We start from the raw sequence: 17087 nt of genomic DNA, 5'->3' as shown, positions 1-17087 counted from the left end.
AAGGTCCAACACTCCAAGAAACCCTGGGGAACTGGCTCTGCAATAGCAAAACCCTTCCAGATGGATGGCGGGGTGCAACCAAGGCTTCTCACGGTTCTTGGTTGGAAGGAGGTAAAGACCAATCCCTGCTGTTGGCACGGGCCCCTTCAACAACAGAAACGGAAGACCTTCATGTGACATGTCAACTAGTCCTTTCAGTGTTGTGGAGTCTGTGTGGGTCCCCAACGTACATTGAGTGTGGCCCAGTTAGATAATGACTTGCCCAAGGTTGCACGACATGGAAAGTATTGGTTGGAACTAAACACCCAGATCCCATCGCCTCAAAGCTCCATATTCTCCACCCGTTGCCCCAGGAGATGTCTGATAGAGTGTGGGCCGCACAACTTTGCACTGTACAATTCACTAGGGCATCTCACAAGCTTGACCGGCCTTTTGGCTCATGCCTTCGGTGAGCATTCTCCTGCCCTCCGCTTACTGTGACAGTTGACAAATCTTGCGCTGCCATTTTTCGCTGTGGGTAACTCCCGTGTGGTGTCTACCTTGCTTTCTCTTTACCCCACAGTTTGGTTTCGTGTTACAAACAAAAGCTGTTCAAGGTTCCCACCCCACCACATTCTTACTTCATTTTCCCTCTTCACTGTAGCCCCTTCTCACCCCACAACAAAAGTTACCACAGAAGGTTTCCTTTGTATAGAATATTTATTTTGAAGCTCTATTTTAATAGTATTTATTTTAGAAAGTCTACTATTGTAAGAGTTCTTCTGTTTGTGAAGAAAAACAAGTTAAAAACTGAATGTACTGATCTAGAAAATATATATAAATATATATTGTTAAATATACACAGGACTGCCGTTTCTCATGTGTTTGTGTGTTCATACCCCCGACCTCCTCACCCAGCAAGACCCCGAGCTTGTCAAAAACAAGTGGAAGTGCGTACCCCAGCTCTGGCAAGACGAAGGGTTAGAGGGAGGGGGCTCCTTGTGCCAGAATGTCCCTTGTTCACTTCCTTGTGAAGCTGACTTCTGCCAGGTGCTGCTAAATCCTCCCCTACGCAGGCGTGTATTTGTAACCCATGGATGACAAAACTCAGAGAGGCAGTGGAAGTGGGAAAGGGTCCTCTGACCTGCCCAATTCACAAAAATTCTGTAACTTTCCTTTTGGAAAGCGCTTGGTGGTTTTCTTATTACCACCAGAGTGTTGGATATTATATAAAAGCAGTTCCTTTGGCTTCTGAAGGCTTGCTTCCATCCATTGAATGCTTTGGCTTTGCCCTTCTGATGTACCTGCCACCTGTTTCCTCTGCCCCACCCCCTCAAAACGTGGTAGAGACCAGGTCACTTCTCAGTTTATGGACCTGGGGGAACTTTTTTATTGTGAACATGTGAATACATGCCTATTTAATGAAAGACAAGGAATTGAATGATTATTGGTTTTTTTCCTGTTGCCACGAAGCACACAAAGACAAGAGGGATGGACAGAGAGGATGAGAAGCTCTGGGTCCAGATCTTGTTTTCTCTGAGGTCATCAGTTAAGGCATCTTCCAATTCTTTGTTCAAGCCTCAGGTTCCTCTATAAGATATCCAAACCCATTCCAAGGACCCCCTGGTTAGTGCCTAAGAGAGCACAAAGGATGTTTGTAGTCACTGCGGTCCTGTCTGCTCTAGAACTTTAATAAAAGGTAGGCACCAGTCTCCCTGATGAGACCATGTAGCCTCCCCGTTCCCAGATGATGGACGAAGAATAATTTGTGCTCCAAAATCTTCCTGTGCTGGCCAGATAAGTGTCCTCCTGCAGATGCTTTTCTCTTTAATCACCTCAATCCCGAATGCTGTATACCAGGCTTTGGTTCAGTCTTGGATTTCCTGACGCTTGGCCTGCCCCTGGTTTTATGTTGTTTTCTAATGTTTGGGGATTAAAAATAAAAATCTACACAGGGTGTTGGGTGCTTAGCATCTCCCCAATCCAAATATTGTTTGAATGAACAAGCACTTGTATTTTAAAAACTCCTGTCCAGAGAAAAAATTCCACATTTGCCTCCCTTGTCTTTCCCTTCCTGACTGCTTATGAAATGGCTTTGGGTAATAATGGTTAGCATTTGCTGAATGGTTTCTTTTTGCCAGGAATTGAACAATACATGGCAGACACCATTGTTAGTTCCCTCTTAGAGGTGCAGAAACTGAGGTTCGACATGTGGTCACATGCCCGACACCTGTTTGGGGGTGGATGAGGAAAACGGGGAGTTGAGGGTTTAGCAGCACAATTTGGGTCAGAAGCAGACAATAGACTAGATAGACCCTGGTGACTGAATTTTAAAATAAGGGGGAAGAAGCAGAATTTCTACCCTCCACGCCGATAACCACATACTCCTAAGAGGGCACCACAAGCCTGGTGCCCATTCCACCAAGAGAGGGGGAGGGTGGGTATCCCTGCTCTAGGGGCAAAAAAACCCAAAACACCCCCACCCCCACCTCGGGCAACTCTGTAGTCTGGCCAGGCAGCCCCAAGCTGCACCCGCCGCTCCCCAGCTGGCCCTTCCAGCCTGCTGAACCTGCACCTTGAAATGAGTTCCACTTTCCAAAGTACATTTGTGAGGTAATCAAATGCACCCCGGCAGACAGCTCCACGCTGGAGGTGTGTGCCAGATGAAAGCCGAGAGGACATTTTTAAGAGCCTGAAGTTTATTCATCGGAACTTTAATAAAACAATATGTCCATGGCCTGGGGCAGGTATAATTTTCATAATTTATGGGTCTCTGAGACAGGAAGAGAGCTCAGGGTTTTATTGTGTTTTGTGCGATAAATGGCATTCCAATTGTCTGCATGATATTCCTTAAGGACTCTTGTCTGGCAGGAACACAGGCCCTTCTGGAGCCCACCTGGGCCTCGAGGCCTGAGGCAAGGGATAATTATGAATACATCTGTATCTGTTAAGCAGGAGATGATTGACAAACTCCCTCGTTTCCTTCTGCCATTAGAAGACACTTCCTATGCCGACACCTACATTAACATTTAACTGTTGCAAGATTTGGAACCCTCCCTGTTCTCTTCCTCTTCACCTTCTCCCTTGGGTCTGGCTCCTTTCTTTCCTGTACCTGAAGGGACTCAGGTAAACTGACTGACTCCTCTCCTTTGGCTTGGTGAGGGGAGTGGTGTCAGTCTGCACAAAAAACATTCAGCGTCTACAAAGCAAGATAACTCTAAATGAGATCAGTACTTGGAACACCTACAGTCTTCTGGTAAGCCTGCACAGGGTGATAAGTCAAGTGGCCTTATGACATCTTTACAAAAGCTACTGCTTCTAAGCAAAGATGCTGCATTATCCTCTGCAATCTTGAAAATAATCAAGTTAGTATGATATAATCGGTCTCATTTTATAGTTGAGAAAACTGAGGTTCAGAGAGGTTAAGTCATTTGCCCAAGGCTACACAGCTGGTAAGTGGTGGGCCTGCCTCCAGAGCCTGTGCACTGCAGGCTGAGGTCTTATTCAAACTTCCAAATCCAACCCAAATACTACCTCCCCTGAGACACTTTCCTATGTTCCCAGAAAGGTCTCCTTCCACTTGTGCTTCTGTACCCATTGGCAGAGTAAGTGATCTTTAACCAAGGTTACACAGACTAATTGAGAAGAGATTTGAGTCCAGGTCTAATCACCGCACCACAACACCCCATATAAAATATTGAGGCCACATCTTCAAACTGATCTTACCACATGACGTTACAAGAACCCTCCTGACACTTCTGGCCAGCCTGCCCGATTTCCTCTGCCATCAAGAGAGGAGGTGCATCCTCAGACTATGGAATTATTTGGGCTGTGGTAGCCAGGGACGAGAACCCAACAGGGGAGAGAGGAGGCTGTAAGCTGCCACATATAATTCACAAGTGTGGCCTGGGTGGATGGGGCGGCGCACCTGCATGGGGAGGGATAAGCACACAGGGTGAAGGGCAGAGACCGCTCCTCTGCATGTCCAGGGGCCAAGGCACGTTCCTCTTTGTGCCAATGCTGGAGTAGATGGATAGGGCACAGACCAGAGAGCCAAAGTGGTCAGGGTGGAGGTGAGAGTGACAAAGGTAGGGGGTGGCCCGTGTTAGAAGCAGTGCACCTCCCAATCCCTCAGGCTACTGTTGGACTGGTTTCCAGGCAATGCTCCAGCCAGCCCTGGACTAAGGCTCTTGGAGGTGCTGGATCTAATCCAGTTAGACAACTAGTGTCCATCCAGGCAGAGCTAGTTCCCAGAGTGGGCACAAGCCTTGGGGCCACCCCCACAGGCCACTCCTCTCAGGGCAATGTGGTAAAAACAGCACTGAGCCTTATGGTCCCTACTGCTCAGGTCCCTGCCCTGTCATCTTCACTAGTGTAACCCCGGGAGAATCCTTGCCCTTGTAGTAACAGCTGAAGGATGAGATAGTGGCTGTGCACAACACTGATAAATGCTGTTCCTACTATCAGAGATCAAAATGGGGCTCACGTGGGACAGCAGGGAAAAGAGGAATTTGGCTCTCTTCTCCTGAGCCTCAGTTTCTCCATGTTAAGCCTGCAGCCTGGACTGTAGAGGCAGGAAGTCACTAACTGCTGGTCCACAGTGTTTCTGAAAACTGTTGGTTATCGTCATTTGAAAAATAAGATGTTCCCAAACCCAGATATAAAGCTTCTCTTGAAAAAATAAAAATAGCTGGCGCCTCTGAGCCCTCATTCCCCATGGTGACAACTGGCCAGAGCTGAAAGGCAAGTGCCCTTTGCAAACTGGGCAGGGTCCCCGCCGGCATGGGTCATGTTTGTCCCATGATGTCTCTTAGTCCAGCGTGCTTCTCTTTTTAGATTACCTGCCCAGCTCTCCACCCCCGATGCTGGCTGCTATTAAGTCTGGCTGGCGCTCTTGGGCACTCTAACTCGAACCATGTTCGGCATCCCAAATCCCATCTAGAGGCTTCCTAAGGCTGCCCACCCTGCAGGCATATCACTCAGTTACAGGTACCAGAGTCCTAATCCCAGAAAAGACATCCAAGGTCATGGAGGTCTGTAGCCCAGAATTTGAGAGGGGGTGGTTAAGGGAGCCCTTTGACATTGTTAGATAAATTTCTGTATGTTTGTGCTTTCCAGTCTCAGAGGGGCATGTGACTAGTCCAAAATGTTAGGAATCCTTAGTCCAATCCACCCACCTCCGTTTTATGGATGGGGATGGAAGATCCTGAGAGTGACTTGTCCTAGGTCACACAACGGGTTAGCTGTGAAGAACAGGAGCCAGGTTTTCTTTCTAGGAAAACAGTTTGTGATTTTTAAGCATTTATCAGCCCATCTATAGTGTCTCCTTCAAAAATTCCCCCAAAAGTGACCTCAACTGTAATGATATTGTCAGTAATCACCCTCTGCAACCTCACCCCAACTCTCTTTCTCCAATCTTTACTTGGTTCTTCCTGCCACTTCTGCGATACACAGCGATTTGATGACCTGTTTACTTGCTCACAGCATGTCTTGTCCCCACTAGTGGATGGGTTCTGTGACAGTGTGAAACTTGGCCTCTCTGGTTCGTGATATCAGTGCCGCCTGGCCTTTGTCACAGCACCCAGAGAAACTGGCCACTCAGGTAAACCAACAAGGTCTCTTGTCAGTGATGGGCAGCAGCACTAGAGTCCACAGGTTCTCTCTGTCCTCCCCAAGGTACACCCACTGCCCCAAACCTCTAGGGGATCAGTATTCAATATACCCCACATCCACTGGAAAGCTTCCAGCAAAGCAACTGGCATATGAGGGGCAGTCAATAAATATTTGTCAAATGTAGTAATCAAATAATGATATACTGAAAGGAGAGTAAAAAACAAGTGAACACGTGGCCTCAGACTTTATTTCTGTCCTAAAGCTAGCCACATGAGAGGACACAGCATTTCCACTATATAATCGTAATGATACAAATAATAAGACCAGCCTCCATCTTATACAGCTGACACTTGAGTGTTTATCACATGCCTAGCACCATGCCAATCAACTGCTTTTTATCCATTTTTTACTTTAATCCTCATTCTGTATTAGTACTTGTATCTCCCCCCATTTTACAGATGAACACACTGAGGCTCTAGATGTCATGTGCCATGATGTCATGTGCCCAAGGTCACACAGGCCTGACTCCTGAGCCCCAGCTTTCCTACTCACGTGCCCACCCAGGGGACACTGGGAAGAGGCATCAGCAGGGTGTCTGGGCCACCAACTGGGGACGGTTGACGTGACGGAGGAGGCCTGAGCCCTAGCTGCATAGGAGGAAGCCCTGCCTGCAGGCTGTAGAATCACTCATGGACTGTGAAGGCACCTGGGGCCAGCAGTTTGCAAAAGTGAATCTGGCAAACTCCCAGCTCCGAGCTCCCTTCACCACTTGCCTGTGACAGAATATCCCCAAAGAGAAAAAGAGGAAGCCAGGTTAGGAACTAATGCCATTTGGTTCTTCTGGCCCTTCTAGAACAAATATAGTTACCAGAAGCGTTTGTTAATGGTCAGTTCTTAGACTGAACATTCACTGCTTAGACCAGGCAATTATAAGAACAATTATTACTGATCAGCTTCGGGAAAAAGAATCAAGGTGGTACCAATTTTTGAAAAATATTTTAAAGAGTCAAATAGGTTTTTTTTAAAAATAACATGACTTGCAAAATGGAAAGCAACAGAAAAAAATAAAACTCCCCATCATATTCCCAGTTTCAGTTTGACATTCTGGAGTAGACCATTCATTTATTCAACAAATAATGTGCAGACACTGTACTTCCATCTTCAAACCGTATACGGGATCACTCTCAGAACACCATTCCACACCACACACATGGACTTCCTTCCCTATCTCTACAGTTCCACCTTCTCCTTTTTAACAGGTGGTGTTGCATGGCATTTCATTTTATAGCCTTACCACTCTTGTTTCCACCTCTTCTTGCGAGAGCTCTGCTCTACACACCCAGCCACAAACCTCACCTGGACCACAAGAGACACACCCTCTGCTTGCCCTCCCAAGAAAGCTAGGGGTCAAAAACAGGAGCCCTGTCAGCCTGTTGAGAATGTGTGTGTGTGTGTGTGTGTGTGTGTGTGTGTGTGTGTGTGTATGGAGGGGGAGGTTGCAAGGGGTGGGGCCGCACACAGGGCAGCCTGTTGGAGCTGGTAATGTGTGGGAAAGGAAATTCTGCCCTCCCCAGAAGATTTGCCAGGTGGTACACTGCTGTGTTGGGACAAGCTCCTAGATCGTATGACATTCTCCTTAAGGATAACCACGACTCAGGGCGCCTGGGTGGCTCAGTCAGTTGAGCGTCCGGCTTCGGCTCAGGTCATGATCTCGTGGTCTGTGAGTTGGAGCCCCGTGTTGGGCTCTGTGCTGACAGCCTGGAGCCTGCTTCTGATTCTGTGTCTCCCTCTCTCTCTGCCCCTCCCCCACTCATGCTCTGTCTCTGTCTCAGAAATAAACGTTAAAAAAATTTTTTTTAAAAAGGTGACCACAACAATAAACAGGAGGGCACAAGAAAGGCTACTTACTGTCTTTAAGATGCACGGTTTTCACTGGACCATCAGCTCCAGGTCTGTACTGCTTAGAGCAGTGTATTCCACAGCGACCATCATTTATTTACCCAATCCCTTCTTGTCACTGCCCTTCTTAAAACCCTCCAGTTTCTCCATCCCCTCGAGTGTGGACTGGATTTAGTGACTTGCTTCCAAAGAACAGAGCATAGAAAAGTAACAACGGTAACTTCACAGTGGAGAAATCTGGCAGATGCTACCCTGACCAAGTGATCATTAAACATCACAAGTAATAAGTCACACTGATGTCATATACTCCCTGAAATAATATGACAAGAAGGGCACATCACCTCTCGTATGCTTCCCCCAAATTCACAGCCTTAGTGGAATCATGAGAAAACAGCAGACAAACCCAAATTGAGAGACACTCTTTAAAATACCTGACTAGAACTCTCCCAAAGTGTCAAGGCAATGAACCATCAACACGGAGAAATTGTCACATACTAGGGAAGACTGAAGACACATGACAACTAAATACAACTTGGTGGAAAATGACAAAATCGGAATAAAATCTGTATGGTGGTGTAATCTCCCAGTGTTAATTTCCCAGTTCTGATCAATATACTATGGTTATCAAAGATGTTAACATTAGGGGAAGCTAGGTGAACAGCATAGGGAATTAACTGTATTTGAAATAAAATTATTTCAAAATAAAAATGTTTTGGGTGTGCATGGGTGACTCGGTTAAATGTCCGACTTCGGCTCACATCATGAGCTTGCAGTTTGTGAGTTCTAGCCCCATGTCAGACTCTGCTGACAGCTCAGAGCCTGGAGCCTGCTTCAGATTCTGTGTGTCTCTCTCTGGCCCTCCCTGCCCCCCAACAATAAACATTAAAAAAAATAAAAAGGTTTTTTTAAATAAATAATTCTTAAAAATCTTCAGTTTCTTCCCATTGAACTTAGAACAAAAGTCCCAGCTCCTTACCAAAGTCTACAAGACCCTGCCTAACCTGCCCCAAGTTTCTTTCAGATGTAATCCTCTTGCTATGTAATTAAGGGAAAAGTAATTTTATTCATAGATAACCCCTGAGGAGTGTAATCAAATCATGTTGGCCCCAGTTCCCTTGCCAGTGACCGCATCCACAAGGACATGTGGTACTGAGACAACCAATGGGATTCAAGGGGAAATCTGGGGGTATCTGGGAAGTTTCTTCATTCATAAAAGGAGACACAAGGAAGAAAGGAACACACCGCAGTGTCTTTGTGACACTAGAACTGCAATCTTAGTGCCATGAAGGGAGCTGGTCTGAGGTTAAGGGCCAGAGGCTGGATGGGAGAGAGAAAATGGAAGGAACCTATAACCCTTGTGACATTGCTGGGCTGCCTAATTAGCTGATCCTGCAGTCATTATACCTGCAGACTAGGTGCATGTGAATGAACACACCTTTCTTACAATTCAAGCCAGTGTGAGCTGGGTAATTTTCATGACTTGTAGTCAAAGGCATCCTAGCCAACAGAGATTCAATATTCCCTACTTCTTTAGAAGACTGGTATTTAGAAATATCCTGGGTTTGGGAGGGGCCTTAAGTCATGCTCACCATAAATCCTCTTAACAACTGGGTAAGTACAAGAAAGTCACCATTTTCAACCCTTTCTGAGATTTTCCTTGGAACTAATGCTACCATGTCATGTCTTTTTTTTTTTTTTTTTAAGGTGTTTTTTTCTTACATAATCTCTACTCCCAGTGTGGGGCTCGAACCCACCAACCCTGAGATCAAGAGTCACATGCTCTACCATCTGAGCCAGCCAGGCGCCCCTATCACGTCATGTCTTTTAAAAAAAATTTTTTTTTTAACGTTTATTTATTTTTGAGACAGAGAGAGACAAAGCATGAACGGGGGAGGGGCAGAGAGAGAGGGAGACAGAATCGGAAGCAGGCTCCAGGCTCTGGGCCATCAGCCCAGAGCCCGACGCGGGGCTCGAACTCATGGACCGCGAGATCGTGACCTGAGCCGAAGTCGGACGCTCAACCGACTGAGCCACCCAGGTGCCCCTATCACGTCATGTCTTAAATGAGCCAGTGACTTTAGTAGAGGCCTGTGTCCAGCTCTACACAGTCACCTGCAGCATGCAGAGAGTTTGGCTACTAGACGGCCCATGGGTAGTAGCTAAATCCACCCTCAGGTGAAAAATAATAAATGTAGGAGATGTGCTATAGTTTTTCATAGTGTACCCTATTAGTTGATTTAACATCCCGCGTTTTCAAGGTGGGGAGAGCCACAACTCCTAAAATCTTCCAAAGGAGATTACATAGAATGTTGTCTCTAAAATCAAAATCATGTTTTCCTTGTAATTCCAGGAAGGAAGGGGGAAGTCAGATCTTAAATAAATCCCGAATTAGAAACAGTCTTCCCACCCCCCCTCTGCTGAAGCTACACAGCCCGACAAGTCTTTCTCTTGTGGACTTTCAGACTGGATCACTGCCAAAAATGTGAGCAAGAATTTGGCCCATTGTTACTTTAAATATCCTGTGTCGCAGGCCATCTAGGAATGTCTAAGTATGGGAATTTTCCTTGTGAGGTCTGGGATGTAGATATAAATAACTCGTTTGTTAGAATCTGTCTCCATCCTGCCTCTCCTGGCTTCAGTGGTGTGAATAAGCCAGCCTTGTCAAGAAAGCTCACCAGCCCACTCAGGACGAGGCGGGCAGAGCAGCAGGTGAATGCTTCCCACCTGCTCTCCAACAATAACTTCTCCCTGCCAGGTCAGGCGAGCCGGGGAGAAGCGACTTCCAAAGCTGCCCCAAACTTGTCTTGAAAACGCTGCCTTGGGAGAGATGGTGGTTTAGGCTAACGCAGCGTCACCTTTTAACCCCGTGTTGAAGTGTGGAGAGCTCGTGCTTCTGGTAGGGTAAAAAGAGGGTTGTACTCCTGTCCTTCTTGCCAGTTCTTTCCATAAAAGGATCTGCTGGAGTCAGACTTCCACATGTAACTGTCACAGATGAACTGGTAGACACAAGTTTGTAGCTGTTTCTCTCCTTCCAGCTCTAATTTTCCCAAGTTTTTCTGGCCTCAGGATTACAACTAAATGAAACAAGCCTGCAGGCAGGACCTGGATGGAGACCAAAGGGGCTCCCCATTTCTCTGAGAGGCAGAGTTGCATGAGGGGTGACTGTAAAGTGTGACCTCACAAGCCCACCCATCCACACACCTTCTTGGCTTTCCCAGCCTCATCTCCACCTGTTCGAACGGTGGACCGGAGATCACCACGTCCTCAGAAGACAGGCAGCATTTGTTTTCTGTTAGGACCATGGCCTTACAGAGAACATGATCATCAGAAGACGTGGGTTCAAATCCCAGCTGGACCATACACTGGTTGTGTGAACAGACCAGTCCAAGGTCTTCCTGAGCCTCCATTTCCCCATTTGAAAAACAGGACCATAATGACCTATCTAACACAGACTCCTGTCAGGGGTCAGTGAGAGTGTGTACATACAGCAGTTACCATGAAAAAAGAACTCAGTAAATGTGAAAAGTCTGAACAAGCAAAGAGAGGATGACAGGGAGACAAGGAAGAAGAAAGAGAGAGGAAGACAGAAATAGAGAAACAAAGGACAGTTAGAAAGAGAGAGAATCACTGAGATCTGGACAAGGGGAGAGACAAATGGAGCCCAGATCCTGAGACAGACATGAGGAGGTGAGGTCTGGGGTGACTGGGAAGTCCTGAGGGCAAAGGAGGGACAAAGCAGCTTTCTCTCCTGGTGGAAGGTCACTGACTCTCCATTATTTTAGTGAGTTACCAGGGCTACAGGGAAAAGAAATAAGGTGACCTGGTGGAGAATGACCCACATAGTGGTCAGGGAAGGCCTCTCTGAGGATGTGTGATGTTTGAGCTGAAACCACAGTGAGAAATGGGAGGTGTGAGCCATGGGATAAAGGAAGGGTCTTCCCTAACAGGCCCTCCCAGAACCTGGTCCTTACAACACACACACAAACACACACCCCATAAAACAAAGTCAAAGAAAAATCTGCAAGAACTGCCCAGATAAAACATGGCTGAGATGAATTCTGTTGGCAGTTTTTCAGAATTCAGTCGCCCCCTCCCCTTGCGCAAGAGCAGGAAGTGGCTGTGAGCCCCCAGGGAAGCCCTCTATGGGGGGCAGGGGGCGGCAGACAAATGGTTCAGATAAAGATCTCCCCGCTGTGTGCTATTTTCCTTCCTTGAGAGTACCTCAGTTCAATGAATCACCAGGGTTTCCTCTGGCTGGGGAGAGACTTCACACTTCCCAGCGCAGGCCCCCAACCCACCTCCACCTTTCCTGGGCCAGGGGGACTAGAAGCTACATTCAAAACAACGCTTCTGGGTTAGGGGCCGGAGGTGGGGGGATGGGAGGTTGGGGGAAGCCAGGGAGAGAGTTCAAGGCAGGATGCCTCCCCTTGACCCCAGTACAAGTTGAGGTGAAACAGCTCTCTTCAGGTCAAAGCTGCCAAAACAAAGTTAAAGGTGTAAAAAACAATGTGAGAAGGTCACACAGGGATGGCCTCTCTCTGGAACCCTGGGGTGGAGCTGGGTGGGAGGACAGGAAGTACTTGACCGAGAAGCATTTTTTAACCATTTTAACTAGAGATGCCCCTCAACTACAATAAGAGCATGGGACGGGGTGGCCATTTCATCCGTTCAGTAAACACGGGTTTTTCCATGTTTTAAACAAGCCCACGTCGTGACCTTCTCTCCTAAACTGCCCTTCTTACAACTTTCTCCTATCTCAGTAAACACAGAATTTACCCAGCAGCTCAGGCCCCAAATCTCGGGCTCATTGTTGGCTTCTCTCTTTATTTCCCACCCCACACCTGATACAGCAGCAAATCATTATTGGTTTACAGTCAAATACATGGGGGATCTGATCTACTGCCACCACTACCACCTCCATCCAAGCCACCCGCCATCCTTTCTGTCTCCTCTGGATGACCGCACCTGCTCTCTGCTGTCTCTTATGGCCCCTGTGGTTAGCTTACTGAGAGCATGGAGCCCCTGGGGGGAGGGGGGTGGTGGTCTTGGGCAGGTTGTTTCACTCCTTTGTGCTGCCTCTAATCAACAGCAAAAGTAATAATACTTGCCTCTTGAGACTATTGTGAAGATAAGTAAGATATGGGTGCCTGGCCCATAGTGAGTCTCATTATGACAATTTGTCATTTCACTTAGCATGCTGTGCACTGACAAGTTTTTCAAGAGTCATTTCTTTCCACTAGATTGGGTGTCACTGGAAGGCGTGGGCCGTACCTAACTTCTAGCACAAAACCACAAGCCATACCTCTGCTCAAGCCCTCCTTACTGGCTTCTCATTTCATTCCAAACAGTATCTAAGGCCCAGAAGGCTCCCTGTGATCTGTCCCTGCATCTCTTCTGATGCCCCTTCCTTTTACTTACTTCCTTCCTGCCCGTGTGGTCTTCCTTGAAGTTCCTCCATCTGCCCAAGGATGTTATACCTCAGGGCCTTTGCATTTGTTGGTTCCCTGGTGGAGAAAGCTCTTTGTCCAGATATTTGCATGGCTCAGTCCCTTACTTCATTCAGGATTTTGCTTAATTATCACCTCCTTAGAAAGGCCTTATCTTACCTCCCTGTCTAGAATAGTCCCCCCTTCAACCTCTCACCTCCTCTCATCCTATTTTTCTATTTCACCACTACCTGCTTTTATATCACATATACATTTTTTTGTCTACTTGTTTATTGTCTGTATTGCCGACTAGAATATAAACTCTATGAGAAGGCAAGAGGTTGCCTGTTTAACCACTACATTCCTAATGTCCAGGACAGTGCCTGGCTCATGGTAGGTGCTTAATAAAAATGTGTTGGATGAACAAATGAATGAATGAATAAATCTACTGAACACTTAATGCACCCTGGCACTGTGGAAGGCACTTTACATACTACACACCCTCTTGTTCAGTCCTCACAAATATCATACTAACTGGACTCATATTTTAAAGACAAAGGAAGTTGGGGTGCCTGGGTGGCTCAGTTGGTTAAGTGTTGGACTTTGGCTCAGGTCATGAGCTCATGGTTCATGAGTTCAAGTCCCACATCAGGCTCTCTGCTCCCAGCACAGAGTCGGCTTGGTATCCCCTCTCTTCCTCTCTCTGCCCCTCCCTGCTTGCTCTCCCTCTCTCTCTCAAAAATAAATAAACATTAAAAAAATAAAGACATGGGGCACCTGGGTGGCTTAAGTGGTTAAGCTTCCAACTCTTGGTTTCGGCTCAGGTCATGATCTCACAGTTTGTGAATTCGAGCCCACATTGGGTTCTGTGTTGACAGTGGGAGTCTGCTTGGGATTCTCTCTCTGCCCTTCCCCTGTTTGCTCTCTCTCTCTCAAAAAAAAAAAAAAAAAAAAAACAAAACACAAAAGAAAGAAAGAAAGAAAGAAAGAAAGAAAGAAAGAAAGAGGAAAGGAAAGGAAAGGAAAGGAAAGGAAAGGAAAGGAAAGGAAAGGAAAGGAAAGGAAAGAGGGAAGGAAGGGAGAAAGACAAAGGAAAGCTGAATCTTCCACAGCTGGGCAAGGGACAGCCCCAGGTAGAGAGGACCCCACATGCCGTTCCCTGTACCCCTGCTCATTCCTGCTTGGCCTACTGGACCTTCAAGGTCAACTCGGACATCTTTTCTTCCATGCAGCTTCTCCTGCCCTCGGCTGGCAAGGCAGCCCTCTGGCATCCTGTAAAGTCTGCCTGGATTCCCATCCCACCTCCAACAGATAGGTGGACTGGGGCAGGTTGCGTCATTCCTCCGTACTTTAGTTCCCACATCTAAAAAGTGGAGAAAACAATAGTACCTGCCTCATGAGACTGCTTTGAAGATTAAATAAGATGAGTGATTGACCTGCAAAGAGTGTCTGGCATATACTAAGTCCTAATATTATGGTTCCTTTGTCACTTCACTTACTACCATGCTGTGTTCCGGCTGGCTGTTTCATGAGCTCTCTCTTCCCACTAGCTGCGTATCATTGGAAAGCACGGACTATATCCAACACCCAGCACAACTCAGGGCACACGGTACGTTACCAGTCGCTGTTTGCCAGGTCAGCAATAGCAACAGTGAAAGCTTACATTTGCATGGCCTTTTAATAAGGGTGTGAGGTCAGGTGCCAAACACTTAAAAATGCATTCACTCATCCAGGTGTCACAATAAACTATGAGGTGCTATATTTTATGCCATTTTACAGAGACGGAAACTGAGGCTTTCAAAACGTAAGCAAAGTGCCACCCAAACAGTAAATGGTGAAGCAGCATTCAAGCTAGAAGGGAGGGAGGGAGGAAGTCAACTTGACCTTTCTATTGGCTCAGCCAACCCAGGGCTCAAGGGGATTAGTGTACATTTGTGTGAAAAAGGGAAGGAGAAAGCTAATAAATGTGCAAATCTTCCCCCCAAGTCCCTAACCTCACTCTGTCTCCAGTCTAAATAACACAATGGCAGCTAATTGTTTCCTGTTGCCCAGATGCTATCTGTTTGGCAATCAGGCACCCGGCTTGGGGTGGGGGTGCAGAGCTGGAGAACTGTCACTGTTCACCTCTGGGTAAGGGTTGAGGGGCAAAGGGGGACTCAAGCCCCACGGGTCCCCATGTATCTCCACTTTCCTCTACAACAAATTCCTACAGAGAAATTTAAGTACCAAAGCCACCTGATGAATAAATCACCAACCCCAGAGGAGCCCAGCCCAGACGGAGGCCCCAATCCTCCCGTTTCAAAATTGAGAGAGAAAAAAATTCCATCTCTGAACACCACGTTGGGGGAAGTTTCCACTTGCCCTGAGTTTCAACCCCCTTCAGGGACTATCGGAAGCACGCAGACCAGTGCTGCCAGCACACAGAGCAGTTTGGGCTTGTCCAAGGCTGGAAACACACTCTGGTGAGTTGGTCTAGTCTTTCAAAAGTGGTCCTGCTAGTCTGGGAAATGGGTGCCAAGAAAAGAATGACAGATGTGCAGTTTGAAAGGCACAGTGGGCTAACCTGGCCAAGGTAGAAGTGTGGGCTAGTCCGAAGACCATGGGTTTGGGGGCTGGGTCTTGCTTAGGTTCAGATCATAGCTCCACTACCCGCTGACTGAGTAACCTAGATGGGTGGGTTGCTTGTCCTTTCTTTGCCTTAATTTCCTCATCTATAAAATGGAGATCCGAATTCTAACCTACCGGGTTGGTGTTGGGATTAACAGGGATAGTGGCTATAAAATGCCAAGGATAGAGGACATAGTAGGCACACTGTAACACGTTAGTGCCTCTCCCCAGAGGGAGAGGGACCCCTGAGCCAGGACGTCCAGAACAGAGCTAAGGAGAGCTGCTCACACAAGGAATCCCCTTTTTTTACTGTAGACATGCTCATTATTCATTGCTATCCCATGGCTGGGACTTACCTGCTGATTCTAATTCATCATCATATTCTTAGGAGCATGAATTTACTTTCTGAGGCCCTTGAGATTCAAAGCGCATGTTTCAAACATACCTCCTGGACACTGAACACAGTGCTCGAGGCCTCTCTTCAATACTTAATTTGTCCAATAAATATTTATTGAGCACTGACTACTCATCAGGCCAGGATCTGGGATGGACAAGATAGACATGGAGCCTACCCTGGGAAAGCCTGGCCATCTGGGTGGGGGAACAAGACATGGCCATGGTGGGAAAGCTGAATGCAAGGCCCTGTGTGTGTCCTGCTGGTGAGCTCCTTCCTGGTGACTTTGTAGCAGAGCCACTTTCATATAGATGGCATGAAACGAATACATCACTGAAAGGAAGACAAGGCGGCACATTGAAGGAGCACCCACAGTGGTCCAGAAGGCAAAGCACGTGGTGCCACACTCTCAGAGCAGCCAGTGGAGAAAGACCCCACTCCTTACAGGCAAGGCTGCGGAGACTCTGGGACGTTAGTTTCCCCTGCAAGCGGGACCACTGCAAGAGCTGGAATTTGAACACTGGCCTGCCTTGACTCCCAACCTGATGTTCTTTCCACTGTGTCACGGGCCATGAATGCAGTAGATCCCCATCCTCTGAGGATTTCAAACCGTCTAAAGATGCTCTGGCCGTGGGGGATTTTAGGATCAGACCTCACAGGGCCTTCATAACCAAAATAACATGCTCAGTCTTGATTTTTTGAGCAGAGCAAATGACGAGTTAGGAGCTGTACTTCAGAACGAGAAACACGGACTGGGGCAACAATCGTCAAGCTATCATTGTGTTCACCCCAGTCCGTCATTATCAAGCTCATGTTAGAGGTGAGGAAAAGGAGGTAAGAAAGGTTAAGCCATCCGCTCAAAGTCCCATGGCTGGTAGGAGGGGTTTGAACTCTCAGCCCCTGCTCCCGATCACTGCCGCGCCCATCAGGGTGAGAGGTGAGCAACTAGAGAAAAGGTTGCGGAAAAGGTGAGGCTGGGGGTCTACAGAAAAGACCTACAGAGAGATATCAGGGTGCTTGTGCCTCCCCACGCTCTGGTCCAGTCCAATGTCGCTGTCCCATGACAGACTTTGCCTTTTCTACCGCATCCTCTCTTACAACCCCCTCCCCTCCTTCAAAGCTGACCACCTTCTCCCAGAAGCCACTCTCTTTCCTGACCTCCCACTGCT

The sequence above is a fragment of the Panthera tigris genome, chromosome A1 (genome assembly GCF_018350195.1).
Source record: "Panthera tigris isolate Pti1 chromosome A1, P.tigris_Pti1_mat1.1, whole genome shotgun sequence".
Classification (NCBI taxonomy): Eukaryota; Metazoa; Chordata; class Mammalia; order Carnivora; family Felidae; genus Panthera; species Panthera tigris.
Note: the sequence above shows the minus strand (reverse complement) of the source record.